Below are 16,432 nucleotides of genomic sequence, written 5' to 3'. Positions count from 1 at the left end.
TATGGGCAAAGTGTTCTAGTCCTGGTTGCTCCTCTTTCAGTCCAGCTTTCTGCTATGGCCCGGGAAGGCAGTAGAGGATGGCCCAAGTGCTTGGGCCCTGCACCCGGATGGGAGACCAGGAGAAAGCACCTGACTCCTGGCTTTGGATGGGCACAGCTCCAACTGTGGCAGCCATCTGGGGACTGAACCAATGGAAGGAAGGCCTTTCTGATTTCTCACTGTATATAACTCTACCTGTCAAATAAAAAAAATTATTAGTTTTTCATAAAAACTGCAGTATTGAAAAAGTTCTAAAATCCCTCTAATTCTAAATGTCTGTGACTGCTAACTCATTAGCACATATTGCATTCTTTACATCTGGGTAATCATGACAATTCACTTTTAAATGATTAACAGATCTGCTGTTATATATAAATACATGCTTTTCCGAAAATCATACAATAAGCAGGCTACATACTTTACTTCAAGTAGAACTGCCATATCCAGTCCTACAATTGTAAATAAGACAGTTTCAATTGTTCAGCATTATCAATTATAAATTCCAATCGTGTAGCAATACTCATAAGAATTTAGGGGGCCGATGCTGTGGAGTAGCAAGTAGAGCTGTGGCTTGCAGTGCTGACATTCCAATTGGGTGCCAGTTCAAGTCCTGGCTACTCAAATTACTATCCATCTTTTTAGGCAAGTAAGACTTACTATCCAGCAGTAGAGGATGGCCCAGGCCCTTGGGCTCCTGCACCTGCATAGGAGACCCAAAAGAAGCTGCTGGCTCCTGGCTTTGGATTGGCAGAGCTCCAGCCATTGTGGCCAAATGGGGAGTGAACCAGCGGTTGGAAGACTGCTCTCTCTCTCTCTCTCTCCTTCTCTGTGTAACTCTGATTTTCAAGTAAAATAAATGAATTTTTTTAAAAAAAGGATGAAATAAAAAGGAAGATGAAGATTACAAAATTGTTTAATTTTTTTAATAAATATAAATTTCCAAAGTACAGCTTTTGGATTACAGTGGCTTCCCCTCCCCCAAAACATCCCTCCCACCCATAATCCTCCTATTTCCTGCTTCCTCTCCCATCCCAGAAGATTACAAAATTGTATGAAGGACATTTGTACAGTAAACAAATATACTGATTTCCAATGCAATATTTGAATACTTGAAGCAGGAAGGCTAAGTACTTCTTTGCCAAAATAACATGTTTTCTCCAGTGTAAAACCCATTTGCCATCCCAATACACAAAGGGATTTGGGGCAAGAAGGAAAAAAGAAGTCCACACATGCAGAAATTTTAAGCAAAACAAAATAGAGAATGTATTTAGTTTCATGTAAATCACATGAGAATTAATAGTATTCTACCAATTTGCAACAAATATTTTTAACTTTAATGAATGAATGAATTTTCAGTTACATAGCAGGAAACTTCTACCCTCTCCCATAAAACTGAAAGAGAAACTTTTTAAAAGTAAAAACTGATGAAAGAATTCTGCAATACATGTTAATGTTAAGTAGCCCAGCAGAGTTTACTTAGAAATACAAACACACACACAGAAAATAAATACATTAAAATCTTACTGAATAGGTCAGTAATAGTTCAGGATCCAATATGTGTGCAAAAGATTCTGGATTTCCCAGTCACTTTGTATAGGAAATGATGTGCTTTCCTATGTAGCATGTAACTTTAGATTCCTGAACACCTCCACTTTGCTTCTTACCCTGAATCCCAGCAAATACAGGAACACAGCTGTTGAGTCATTCATTTTCTGGATTTGGGAATATCAAAGAATTAATGAGTATAGAAAGTTGTACAGCAAAGACCAAGAATATCCAAGGGAGGTCAGGAAAATCAATTGAACAAGTCAAAATACTATGAATGTATACTGAATGCTCTGTTTTTAATATGTCTTACTTACCTAAAAAGACATGAGGGCTATTGCTCTCTCTCTTAATACAACTAAGGAGAAGATATCACCAATGCTCAAGAAAAATGAATACACAGCAGAGCTAATACAAAATCCCCAAATTCCAAAATAGAAAAACTGGATATGCACTCCTTACACACACCCTGAAGTGGCAATGAAGTAGAACAAATCTAAAATTAGAAAAAAATCTTTTTTTAAAGATTTATTTATTTATTTGAAAGTCAGAGTTGCACAGAGAGAGGCAGAGAAGAGAGAGGGGTCTTCCATCCACTGGTTCTCTCCCCAGTTGGCTGCAATGGCCAGAGTTGTGCCAATCCAAAGCCAGGAGCAAGGAGCTTCTTCCAGGTCTCCCACATGGGTGCAGGGGCCCAGGACTTGGGCCATCTTCTACTGCTTTCCCAGGCTATAGCAGAGATCTGGATCCATATGAGCTGCCAGCACTGCAAGTGGTGGCTCTACCCACTATGCCACACCACTGGCCCCGAAAATTCTTGTCAAATTAAGAACATTTAACCTTTGTTTTAGAGTGCATTATTAAAATATCTAAACTGGGGGAATACATAATTTCTTTCTTTAGAAATCAGAAGAGAAAAAGAACACTTCAAGCCTACTGTGACACCACACAGAAGGAATGGAGAATCATGATCTCAATTAGCCTAGGGACAGAATAAAAGGGAGGGAAATAGGAACAACAGAATTAAGATGAATAAGCTTTGACAGCTGAGGGAATCTGAATGTAAAGAAAAGGCATGCAGTTAACTGAAACAATAGAGATAAGTCTGAGAGGAAAAAACATTGTTAAGTCATATTAATGGGGCCAGAGCTGTGACTTAGTAAAGTAAAAAAAAAAAATCTAAATTTTGTTTTTAAATTATATAATTAAAAAAGATAAAAAAGATGTTCAATCTTAAGTCTCTACAGCATAAGATATACATCAATTTTCCCAGGTTCTATTTGCATTTATTAACAAAGTTTCATGGGTGTAATCACTAAAGTGGCTCCAATAAGTCTTTTTATAAAAATTATTTTTTATTTTGACAGGCAGAGTGGACAGTGAGAGAGACAGAGAGAAAGGTCTTCCTTTTTCTGTTGGTTTACCCCCTAGTGACCGCTGCGGCCAGTGTGCTGCAGCTGGCACATGGCGCTGATCCAAAGCCAGGAGCCAAGTGCTTCCTCCTGGTCTCCCATGCAGGTACGGGGCCCAGGCACTTTGGCCATCCTCCATTGCACTCCTGGGCCATAGCAGAGAGCTGGACTGGAAGTGGAGCAACTGGGACAGAATCTGGCTCTCCCAGCAGGACTAGAACTTGGTGTGCCTGCACCGCAGGTGGAGGATTAGCTTATTGAGCCATGGAGCCTGCCTCCAATAAGTCTTAACCTGGGATGCAACTAAATTTAACAAGGATACTCAATAGGAATTTTAGAAGAATTCCAAAATATGTATCAGAATAAAAATAAATACTTTACTTGGTACATCTCATTTTAACTATACTATTGTCTAAATTTCCAAATATCAGATGTACTAAAAAAATCCCCAAAGCAGCAGAGTTGGTCCGACATGATGAGGAATAAAATAAAGAAAATGAGAATTCGCAGATCCCAGATTGAAATAACCAAGAAGGCCCAATAAAAGAAAACTCAATGTCTTCATACACTAACATTTATTACCTCAGATTTATTTAACAAAAAGGTGATTATTCCAGCTACATCCCATTAGGTAGCCCAATTTTACCTGCTAAATCCATTTAAAAAAAGCACCTCATGATATATTACTAAAATCATATTGCTATATGCCATCCACCATGTCCACTGTACCTTATACCTAATGTTAACAGATCTGATGAAAATCAGTAGATAAATGATGTGTCTTAACCACGTGTGGGAAATGTCTTTTGTTCAACATTTTTCCAAAAACCCCTCAGTCTCAGTTTGCCTTCACATTGAAAAGACACTTCTGAGGTTTACTAATCAGTCCAGCTTCTTCGGGCCTCCCTCCAATGAAAGGGGCTAAAATCCATCAAAATAAACTCTAGGCACTGTCCTTGTGCTCCCAGTGACTTTTTCACTCTAGGGGCTCACAAACCTTCTAAATTCTTTAGATCACCTGTGATGTCCATTAGTTCTCAAAGACTATGATGCAAGTAATTTCCCCTCTTGGAACCTTGTTATTAACTGTGCTGTATGAGAAATGAAGTCTCCTACACACCTTGTGCTTACGATTCTCCAAACCATGTTGCCTGCTAGGACTTTGGCCATGAATATAGGACAGCAATACCTGAACATGATTACTGAGATCTCCTTAATAAAGGATAGACTGGGGCCAGCACTGTGGTGCAGTGGTGTAATCCTTTACCTGCAGTGCTGGCACCCCATATGAGCACCAGTTCTAGTCCCCATTTCTCCTTTTCCCATCCAGCTCTCTGCAATAGCCTGGGAAAGCAGTAGAAGCTGTTCCAAGTGCTTTGGTCCCTGCCAAAATATGGGAGACCTAGAAGCTCCTAGCTCAGATTGGCCCAGCTGCAGACATTGCAGTCATTAGGGGAGTAAATGAGCATATGGAAGACCTTTCTCTCTGTCTCTTCCTCTCACTGTCTGTAAGTACACCTGTCAAATACGTAAATAAATTCTATATATATATATATTTACATTTATTTATATATATTTATGTATATAAATATATTCATATATAAAATATATTATGCTTTATCATATATTATATAATATATAATAATTATAAACAGATAATATTATATAATTTATTATAACTATTATATATATCATATATATATATTATTGAGATGACTTCAATAGCCAGAGTGTGGCCAGGTTGAAGCCAGGAGCTCCTCCTCCAATGTGTGTGGCAGCAACCCAGGCACTTGGACCATCTTTCACTGGTTTTTCAATCCATTGGTATGGAGCTGGATCAGAAATAATTATATATTTATATATAAATAAATTCATATATAATATTTATATATAATTATATATTATATATTTATGATAATTATATGTAATTCTATATTATGTATAGAAATATATAATATATATTATAATATATAAATATATATATGATGGATCAAAATGCGGCATTCTCCATTTGGCAGAAGAGACAGGCTCCAATATCTACTGTCTATGTCAGTATGTCAGTATAATGTAGGAGGTAACCCCTCTACCAAATAAGAAAAGCTATTTCAGTTCAGCTGGACATCATTCTGCTGACTGTTGACCTTATTACTGTTAGTCTGGATGCTTTCATTGGTTACAATCCAGAGACCCAATTTTCCCATAGATATAAACATCAGCAAACATGAAAATTTGGTAAGAAAAGCTTAAACTGAGAGTTATGATTAATAACTATTTTAACAAAATTTCTCAGAACCCATCTAATCCAAACCTTGGACAATTGGGAGCTGTTGTACTTGGCCCACCCATAATTGAAATGGATTCTAAATCCTTCAACTGCAAGGAGAGTATCATAGACATTAATGCTCCAAACGGATCCAGTTCCCTGCTAATGTGTCTGGAAAAGCAGCACAGGGGGACTCAAATATTGGGGCTCCTGCACCCATGTGAGAGACCTGGAAGAAGCCCCTGGCTCCTGATATCAGTCTGGCCTAGCCACAGTCACTGCAGCCATTTGAGGAGCGAACAAACCAGGAGGAAGATCCATCTCTCCCACTCTCTCTTTCTAGTGCTGCCTTTCAAATTCATAAATAGACCTTTAAGAAAGTCGATCACTTCAATAAATTTGTCATTGCTCAGTCATGATTACTTTTACTACCTTAAATTCTTTTTCAAAAGATTTATTTATTGGAAAGGCAGAAAGAGGAGCTGGTGGTTGTGGTGCAGTGGACAAAGTTGCTATCTGTTACATTGGCATCCTCTACGTGCACCAGTTCAAGTACCAGCTATTCCATTTCTGATCCAGCTCCTTACCAATGGACTGAAAAAGCAGGGAAAGTTGGCCCAAGTGGCTGGGATGCTGCCACGCACATTGCAGGAAAAGCTCCTGGCTTCAACCTGGCCACACTCTGGCTATTAAAGTCATCTCAAAAATGAATTAGGTGGTGGAAGATTTCTGTCTCTCCCTCTCTCTGTAACTCTTTCAAATAAGTAATTAAATATTTTAATATGATAAAAAATGGCAGAGAGACACAGAGACAAAGAGAGAAGGAAAGAGAAGCAGAGAGATCTCCCATCTGCTGGTTCACTTTCTATATGGCTACCACTGTGCAAGACCAGGTTTCAAGTCCCCATTGAGGTTACAGTTCTCCAAATTAGATGACAAGAAGGAAAGAATTTGAGCTATTATCCATTGCTTCCCAGGGATATTAACATGAAACTGATTTGGAAGTGGAGTACCCAAAACTCAGATTAGCACTGCAATATATGATGCGGGCATCTGTTGTGATGGTTAACAAATTGGAAAACCTAGAGGAAAAATCAACAGATTCCTGGACATACACAATATACCAAAATTGAGTCATGAAGACACATAGAAAAGCTAAACAAATCAAAAACCAAGACAGAGATTGGATGAGTAATAAAGACCCTCCCAACAAGCAAAAGTCCAGGATCAGACAGCCTCACTATTGAATTCTACAAGTCTTTTAAAGAACTAATGCTTCTCAAACTATTCAACACAATTGAAAGAGAGACAATCCTCTCAAACTCCTTCTATTAATCTGACAATGACTCATTCTATCATTTATTTATACATAATGTTGAGAAAATCAGAAGTATTTGTTAGGACTTCTGCTAAAATGCACTAGATTTATAATTTTTAAATACATCTTTCCTAGATGTAATGCAGTCCTTTGCTACTTTAGAGTATCAGAAATTTAAAATGTTGGACTGGTGCTGTGGTGGAGCAGGTTAACACCCTCGCCTGAAGCTCCAGCATCCCATATGGGGGCCGGTTCAATACTCAGCTGCTCCACTTCTGATCCTGCTCTCTGCTATGGCCTGGCAAAGTAGTAGAAGATGGCCCAAGTCCTTGGGCCCCTGTACCGATCTGGGAGACCTGGAACTAGCTCCTGGCTCCTGGCATCGGATCAGCACAGCTATGGCAGTTGCAATCAATTAGGGAGTGAACATCAGATGAAAGACCTCTCTCTTTCTCTCTGGCTCTCCTCTCTGTCTGTAACTCGACTTGTAAATAAATAAATAAATAAATCTTTAAAACAATTAAGAAATTTAAAAAGGGAAAAGTTTTTAAAAAATGTATTTATTTATTGTGAGGCAGAGTGACAGATATAGAGAGCAAGAGAAAGAGAGGTCTGCTATCCACTGGTTCACCCCTAAATGGCCAGAATGGCTGGAGCTGGGCCGATCTGAAGCCAGGTGCCAGAAGCCAGGAGTCAGCAGCTTCCTCCAGGTCTCTCACATGGGTGCAGGGGCCCAAGCACTCAGGGCATATTCCACTGCATTCCTAGGCCATTAGCAAAGAGCTGGATTGGAAGTGCAGGAGCAGGGACTCAAACTGGTGCCCATGTGGGATGTTGGTGCTGCAGGTGGATGCTTAATCTACTATGCCACAGAGTGGGCCCAGGGAATGGTTTTAGGAAGACATCTTTCATGTAGACTAGGCTGCAATATTGCAAGGTAAGGTTTAGCTTTTATTTCCACACATCAGTATTCATCTTTTAGCAACTATAAATACTGAATATCATACATATAGACATAAATATAGGTAACTGCAGATTTTGTTGTCATTCTTTCTAATTCTCTTTTTAATGTCTGCTAATAGGCCATATTATGGATTATTATATTGATGTTATCTGTACACAACCATCAGGCATTTCCACTGTTGAATGTGTTTATGTGTACAGGTAGTTTTGTTTGTGTGTACATGAATGCACATTTGATGGAGATAGCACTGACAGTAATAATGTGAGAAATCCTAATGCTGATTTCAAACTTTCTATCCTCCGCAGAGATGGCTGTCATTGAAGTAGACCACAAGGCCCCTTTGCTGTTGTGGACTGAAATGTGCCTCCCTAAAACTCAAACACTGAAGTGCTAACCACCAACATAACTCTACCTGAAGAAAGTGCTTTTAAGCAGATCAAATGATAGATGTGTCTGTCACATCAGAGAAGGGCTTCTGGAAAAATCGAGCCTATTAGCACCTTGATCTGATATTTTCAAGCTCTACAACTCTGAGAAGTAAAATTCCATGATTTAAATCATATTCTCTGTGGTATTTTCTTAGCAAATTAATATATCCTCATTTCTGCTAGCATTTTCTGCTGTCATCTAGAAGGTCCTCGTGATTAACAGAGAAATATAGAAAGTAAAAACTATGATTTTAGATTACCAAGTACCTACTAACATAAAAAAGATATCCCAGAAGCAACCTACTACCATCCTCCAGGACCCAGAAAAAAAAAAAAAAACAGGAATGAGTCAAGTTGTGGGGCAGTAGAAAAGTGAATAATGAAAGATCACAGCAGAAGTAAATAAGGAAGGGTTTGATGCTGTGGTGTAGTAGGTTAATGCCTTGTCCTGCTGTGCATGTATCCCATATGTTGTTGCTCGAAGACCAGGTTCTCCACTTCCAATCCAGCTCCCTACTAATGCACCTGGGAAATTGGTGGAAGATGGACCATGTTCTTGGGTGCTGGCACCCACATGAGAGACTTGGAAGAAGCATCTGGCCTTTCAAATAAAGAAATCTTAAAAAAAATAGAAGCAGTGTTAGCACTGTTGGAAAAACAGACACATAGTTCAATGGAAAAAATAGGCAGCTGAAATAAACTGACTTTTCTACAGCCAACCCCTATTTAATAAAGGAAAGAAAACAAACAGGAGAAAGAAGAATCCCCTTAGCAAATGGTTTAAAGGAAAGTGATTATCCATATGTAGAAGCCTGAAAAGATACCCCAACACCTCATACACTATGTAAAAGCAACTCAAGGTTAATTAAAAGTCTAAATATAAAACCAAAACCTTGAGAGCTTGTTTTGAGGTTCTAGCAGGGGAGCGCAGCTACTCGTATACCCTTGACCGAAGACCGGTCCTCCTCTAGCGGGGAAGGTCGTCCTCTTCGACCCAGCACGCAGCTTCAGGAGGGACGCACATGGAGTGGTGAGGGAGGAAGGGGACACCCGCCTAGCCAGCCAGATCAGCCGAATCAACCCTGGCGATCAATGGGGTGACAGATGTCGCAGCCAGATCGCCCTCACATCCTGAGTTCATGCCGGAGCTGAGGGAAGGAAGCAATGCCGTCGGATCTGGCCGCTCTGCGGGAGTCTGAGGAACAACTCACACCAGGTGGCCGCCATTCCGTCGTCATGGGTAAAGGAGACCCCAACAAGCCAAGGGGCAAAATGTCCTCCTATGCCTTCTTTGTGCAGACGTGCCGGGAAGAGCACAAGAAGAAACACCCTGACTCTTCGGTCAATTTCGCAGAATTCTCTAAGAAATGCTCGGAGAGATGGAAGACCATGTCTGCAAAGGAAAAGTCCAAGTTTGAAGATATGGCAAAAAGTGAAAAAGCTCGTTATGACAGGGAGATGAAAAATTACGTTCCTCCCAAGGGTGATAAGAAGGGAAAGAAAAAGGATCCCAGTGCTCCTAAAAGACCACCATCTGCCTTCTTTCTCTTTTGCTCTGAACATCGCCCAAAGATCAAAAGTGAACACCCTGGCCTGTCCATTGGGGACACTGCAAAAAAATTGGGTGAGATGCGGTCTGAACACTCAGCCAAAGATAAACAACCATATGAACAGAAAGCAGCTAAGCTAAAGGAGAAATATGAAAAGGATATTGCTGCATACCGTGCCAAGGGCAAAAGTGAAGCGGGAAAGAAGGGCCCTGGTAGGCCCACAGGCTCAAACAAGAAGAATGAACCTGAAGATGTGGAGGAAGAAGAGGAAGAAGAAGAAGATGAAGATGATGAGGAAGAGGATGAAGATGAAGAATAAATGGCTATCCTGTAATGATGAGTGTGGAGTGTGCGTGTGTGCTCAGGCAGTTGTTTTGCTAAGAATGTGAATTCAAGTGCAGCTCAATATTAGCTTCAGTATAAAAAAACTGTACAGATTTTTGTATAGCTGATAAGATTCTTTGTAGAGAAAATACTTTTTTTAAAAAATGCAGGTTGTAGCTTTTTGAGGGGCTACTACATACAGTTAGATTTTAAAGCTTCTGATGTTGAATGTTCCTAAATATTTAATGGTTTCTTTAATTTCTTGACTTGTGTATGGTAGCGCAGCAAAGTTGTAGGAATTAGTATCATTTGTAAATTTGGATTTTTTGTTAGGATGTTGCATTCTGTGTTGTTTTTTTAAAAAAAATTTTGTAATAAAATTATGTATGTTAAAAAAAAAACCCAAAACCTAAGTAAACATATGAGAAACTGTAAAACATTAGCAGAGACAACAGTTTGCATAAGATTCCAAAAGCACAAGTAACAAAAATAAAATATACAAATTTGAGCATATCAAATTAAGATACATCTTCACAACAAAGTAATCAACAGAGTGAAGATACAATGGACGGAATGGCAGGAAACATTGAAAACTCTGACTATGACAAAAGATTGATAGCCAGAACATACATATATAGAACTGGAAAAACTCCAAACAAGAAGCAAAATGTACACGTAAGAAATGGGCAATGATCAGAATAGATGTTTCTCAGAAGAAGAAATCTCAATGGTCAAGACATAGATGAACATGCCCAATATCACTAGCCATTAGGGAAATGTAAATCAAAACCAATAGCAGACTCCATCTGTGGGAGAAGACAATGCTTGGGTTTTCATTTGTGCAACAAGTGGGTTTAGAGGACCCTGTTCACCATTAGAGGGCAGAGTCTACATGGAAGTAAAGAATCCTTAATACTTTCCTAATGGGAGAAGAGGAAGCCTGAGACCTCGCAAGCGGGAAGTGGTCCAGAAACTGCTCAGGTGTGGGTGTAGGTGGCTGAGCAACAGGCAGTCCTGCCTTGATTCCCCACAAAGATACAGGGGAAACCCTTCTGGATGGAGCAGGCGTGAATCGGAGGACCTACTGGGAGAACAAGGTCACCCACCGCGCGGAAGCCAAGTCGCGGGACCCAGACGCAGAAGCCCCAGGGTCTGCGCGACAGTGCTCCAAGGGGAGTGCATGCCACACAGACAACAGCGGGGAGACTTGGGACGCTCAGGGCTCTGAGTCCACACATCGGCGCTGGAAGGGGAGGTGAGCTCAATAACCCGAGACATTGGTGGGGAAACGGGGGTCAGAATCTAGAGGGGGGCCGGAAAGTGCAGCAAACTCACTACCGGAAAGAAGGAAAAAAAAAAGCTTTGGGGTTTCTCTTCCCCCTAACCTTGCAAAGGTTACAAGGCTGCAAGGCTTGAAGAATTCCCAAGAGACAAAGAGCAGGCCTCCTCTTTGGATTTACATATCAATGGGGGAGAGTTAAGGAACTGAGTCACTACAATTCAGTAGCCTAGCCAACCCAGTGGGAGTCCAGAGGAGCCAAAGACTGGAAGCTAAATACCATCAATTCTGCACAGCCCTGCCCTGCGGTGTTACTTACCCCCTGAATAAATAAAATAAATAAATAAATAAATAAAAAGAGAGAGATTTACCACGCATAACCTGAGGGTGTCACCTTTGCACACCCTTAACCAGAAAGAACCAGGCAGCTCTCTCAGGCCGCACCCATCTCAAGCCTCCAAGGCTCCTCCAACAGCAGGCAGTCCACTTAACACAGACACAGTATAAAAAAAAAAAAAAGAAAAAAAACGCACAGTGACGCAAGAAGAATTAACTATGCCGAGTAACAAACACAGAAATAGAGGGAGCAAGATCAACGATGACACTATGATGCCTCCAAATAAGCAAAACACCCCAAGCCAAGAGTATGAAGATGATGAGATAGAAGAAATGCAAGATACGGATTTCAAAAAATTTATGATAAGAACATTTAGAAGTTTTCAAAAGCAAATCCTTGAACTACAGAAATCCTTAATGGACAAGATTGAAAATCTCTCTCGTGAAAATGAAATTTTAAGGAAGAGTCAAAATGAAACTCAGAAACTAGTAGAACAGGAAAGTGTAATAGTCAAGAGAAATCAAAATGAAATGAAGAGCTCAATAGATCAAATGACAAACACATTAGAAAGCCTTAAAAACAGAATGGGTGAAGCAGAAAAGAGAATATCGGACTTAGAAGATAGAGCACAGGAAAACATACAGTCAAACCAAAGAAAAGAAGAGGAAATTAGAAACCTAAAAAATATTGTTGGGAATCTACAGGATACTATTAAAAAAAACAACATTCGAGTTCTAGGAGTTCCTGAAGGCATGGAGAGAGAGAAAGGATTGGAAGGCCTTTTTAGTGAGATACTAGCAGAGAACTTTCCAGGTTTGGAGAAGGACAGAGATATCCTAGTACAGGAAGCTCATAGAACCCCCAATAAACATGACCAAAAGAGATCCTCACCACGACACGTGGTAATTAAACTTACCACAGTGAAACATAAAGAAAAGATCCTAAAATGTGCAAGAGAGAAACGTCAGATTACTCTCAGAGGATCTCCAATCAGACTCACAGCTGACTTCTCATCAGAAACCCTACAAGCTAGGAGGGAATGGCGAGACATAGCATAGGTGCTAAGAGAGAAAAATTGCCAGCCCAGAATATTATATCCTACCAAGCTCTCATTTGTGAATGAAGGTGAAATAAAGACCTTTCATAGCAAACAGAAATTGAAAGACTTTGTGGCCACTCGTCCGGCCCTGCAAAAGATACTTAAAGATGTGCTACACTCAGAAACACAGAAACACGGCCATCAATATGAAAGAAGGGAAAGGAAGAACACCTACCAGTAAAAGAGCATGGGAAGCTCAAAGCATATACTAGAAAATATTTCCGGGAAAATGGCAGGGCAAAGTCATTACGTATCAATTGTCACATTGAACATTAACGGTCTGAATTCTTCAGTTAAAAGACACCGTTTGGCTGACTGGCTCACAGAACACAACCCAACTATTTGTTGCCTACAAGAAACACATCTCTCTAACAAAGAGGCATGCAGACTGAAAGTGAAAGGTTGGAAAAAGATATTCCATGCCAACAGAAACCAAAAAAAAAGCAGGTGTAGCCATATTAATATCAGACAAAATAAACTTTAATACAAAAACTGTTAAGAGAGACAAAGAGGGACACTATATAATGATTAAGGGTTCAATTCAACAGGAAGATGTAACTATTATAAATGTATATGCACCTAATTACAGGGCACCGGTCTATTTAAAAGATATGTTAAGGGACTTAAAGGGAGATTTAGATTCCAATACAATAGTACTGGGGGACTTCAATACTCCACTCTCAGAAATAGACAGATCATCTGGACAGAAGATCAACAAGGAAACAGCAGATTTAATTGACACTATTGTCCAAATGGATCTAACAGATATCTACAGAACTTTCAACCCTACATCTACAGACTTCACATTCTTCTCAGCAGCGCATGGAACCTTCTCTAAGATTGATCACATACTAGGCCATAAAGCAAGTCTCAGCAAATTTAAAAGAATTAGAATCATACCATGCAGCTTCTCAGACCACAGTGGGATGAAGCTGGAAATTAGCAACTCAGGAAACCCCAGAAAGTATGCAAACACATGGAGACTGAACAACATGCTCCTGAATGAACACTGGGTCATTCAAGAAATCAAAAGAGAAATCAAAAACTTTCTGGAAGTAAATGAAGACAACAACACAACATATCAAAACTTATGGGATACAGCAAAAGCAGTATTGAGAGGCAAATTTATAGCAATAGGTGCCTACACCAAGAAATTGGAAAGGTACCAAATAAATGAGCTTTCAGCACACCTCAAGGACCTAGAAAAACTGCAGCAAACCAAACCCAAATCTAGAAGGAGAAGAGAAATAATTAAAACCAGAGAAGAAATTAACAGGATTGAATCCAAAAAAAACATTACAAAAAATCAGCCAAGCGAGAAGCTGGTTTTTTGAAAAAATAAACAAAATTGACACCCCATTGGCCCAACTAACTAAAAAAAAGAAGAGAAAAGACCCAAATCAATAAAATCAGAGATGAAAAAGGAAACGTAACAACAGACACCACAGAAATAAAAAAGAATCATCAGAAATTACTACAAGGACCTGTATGCCAGCAAACAGGAAAACCTATCAGAAATGGATAGATTCCTGGACACATGCAATCTACCAAAATTGAACCATGAAGACATCGAAAACCTAAATAGACCCATAACTGAAACAGAAATTGAAACAGTAATAAAGGCCCTCCCAACAAAGAAAAGCCCAGGACCAGATGGATTCACTGCTGAATTCTACCAGACATTTAAAGAAGAACTAATCCCATTTCTTCTCAAACTATTCAGAACAATCGAAGAAGAGGGAATCCTCCCAAATTCTTTCTATGAAGCCAGCATCACCTTAATCCCTAAGCCAGAGAAAGATGCAGCACTGAAAGAGAATTACAGACCAATATCCCTGATGAACATAGATGCAAAAATCCTCAATAAAATTCTGGCCAATAGAATACAACAACACATCAGGAAAATCATCCACCCAGACCAAGTGGGATTCATCCCTGGTATGCAGGGATGGTTCAACATTCGCAAATCAATCAATGTGATTCACCACATTAACAGACTGCAGAAGAAAAACCATACGGTTATCTCAATTGATGCAGAGAAAGCATTTGATAAAATTCAACACCCTTTCATGATGAAAACTCTAAGCAAATTGGGTATAGAAGGAACATTCCTCAATATAATCAAAGCAATTTATAAAAAAACCCACAGCCAGCATCCTATTGAATGGGGAAAAGTTGGAAGCATTTCCACTGAAATCTGGCACCAGGCAGGGATGCCCACTCTCACCACTGCTATTTAACATAGTTCTGGAAGTTTTAGCCAGAGCCATCAGACAAGAAAAAGAAATCAAAGGAATACAAATCAAGAAGGAAGAAGTCAAACTATCCCTCTTTGCAGACGACATGATTCTGTACTTAAAGGATCCAAAGAACTCTACTAAGAGACTATTGGAACTCATAGAGGAGTTTGGCAAAGTGGCAGGATATAAAATCAATGCACAAAAATCAACAGCCTTTGTATACACAAGTAATGCCATGACTGAGAAAGGACTGCTAAGATCAATCCCATTCACAATAGCTACAAAAACAATCAAATACCTTGGAATAAACTTAACCAAGGACGTTAAAGATCTCTACGATGAAAATTACAAAACCTTAAAGAAAGAAATAGAAGAGGATACCAAAAAATGGAAAAATCTTCCATGCTCATGGATTGGAAGAATCAACATCATCAAAATGTCCATTCTCCCAAAAGCAATTTATACATTCAATGCAATCCCAATCAAGATACCAAAGACATTCTTCGCAGATCTAGAAAAAATGATGCTGAAATTCATATGGAGGCACAAGAGACCTCGAATAGCTAAAGCAATCTTGTACAACAAAAACAAAGCCGGAGGCATCACAATACCAGACTTCAGGACATACTACAGGGCAGTTGTAATCAAAACAGCATGGTACTGGTACAGAAACAGATGGATAGACCAATGGAACAGAATTGAAACACCAGAAATCAATCCAAACACCTACAGCCAACTTATATTTGATCAAGGATCTAAAACTAATTCCTGGAGCAAGGACAGTCTATTCAATAAATGGTGCTGGGAAAACTGGATTTCCACGTGCAGAAGCATGAAGCAAGACCCCTACCTTACACCTTACACAAAAATCCACTCAACGTGGATTAAAGACCTAAATCTACGTCCTGACACCATTAAGTTATTAGAGAACATTGGAGAAACCCTTCAAGATATTGGCACAGGCAAAGAATTTCTGGAAAAGACCCGGGAGGCACAGACAGTCAAAGCCAAAATCAACTATTGGGATTGCATCAAATTGAGAAGTTTCTGTACTGCAAAAGAAACAGTCAGGAGAGTGAAGAGACAACCGACAGAATGGGAAAAAATATTTGCAAACTATGCAACAGATAAAGGGTTAATAACCAGAATCTACAAAGAGATCAAGAAACTCCACAAAAACAAAACCAACAACCCACTTAAGAGATGGGCCAAGAACCTCAATAGACATTTTTCAAAAGAGGAAATCCAAATGGCCAACAGGCACATGAAAAAATGTTCAAGGTCACTAGCAATCAGGGAAATGCAAATCAAAAGCACAATGAGGTTTCACCTCACCCCGGTTAGAATGGCTCACATACAGAAATCTACCAACAACAGATGCTGGCGAGGATGTGGGGAAAAAGGGACACTAACCCACTGTTGGTGGGAATGCAAACTGGTCAAGCCACTATGGAAATCAGTCTGGAGATTCCTCAGAAACCGTTCGACCCAGCCATCCCACTCCTTGGAATTTACCCAAAGGAGTTTAAATTGATAAACAAAAAAGCGGTCTGCACCCTAATGTTTATTGCAGCACAATTCACAATAGCCAAGACCTGGAACCAACCTAAATGCCCATCAATGGTAGACTGGAT

This window comes from Oryctolagus cuniculus, chromosome 21, assembly GCF_051225735.1.
Source record: "Oryctolagus cuniculus isolate XC-2025 breed Fujian yellow rabbit chromosome 21, ASM5122573v1, whole genome shotgun sequence".
In the NCBI taxonomy this organism is placed as follows: domain Eukaryota; kingdom Metazoa; phylum Chordata; class Mammalia; order Lagomorpha; family Leporidae; genus Oryctolagus; species Oryctolagus cuniculus.
This window is presented reverse-complemented; position numbering follows the sequence as displayed.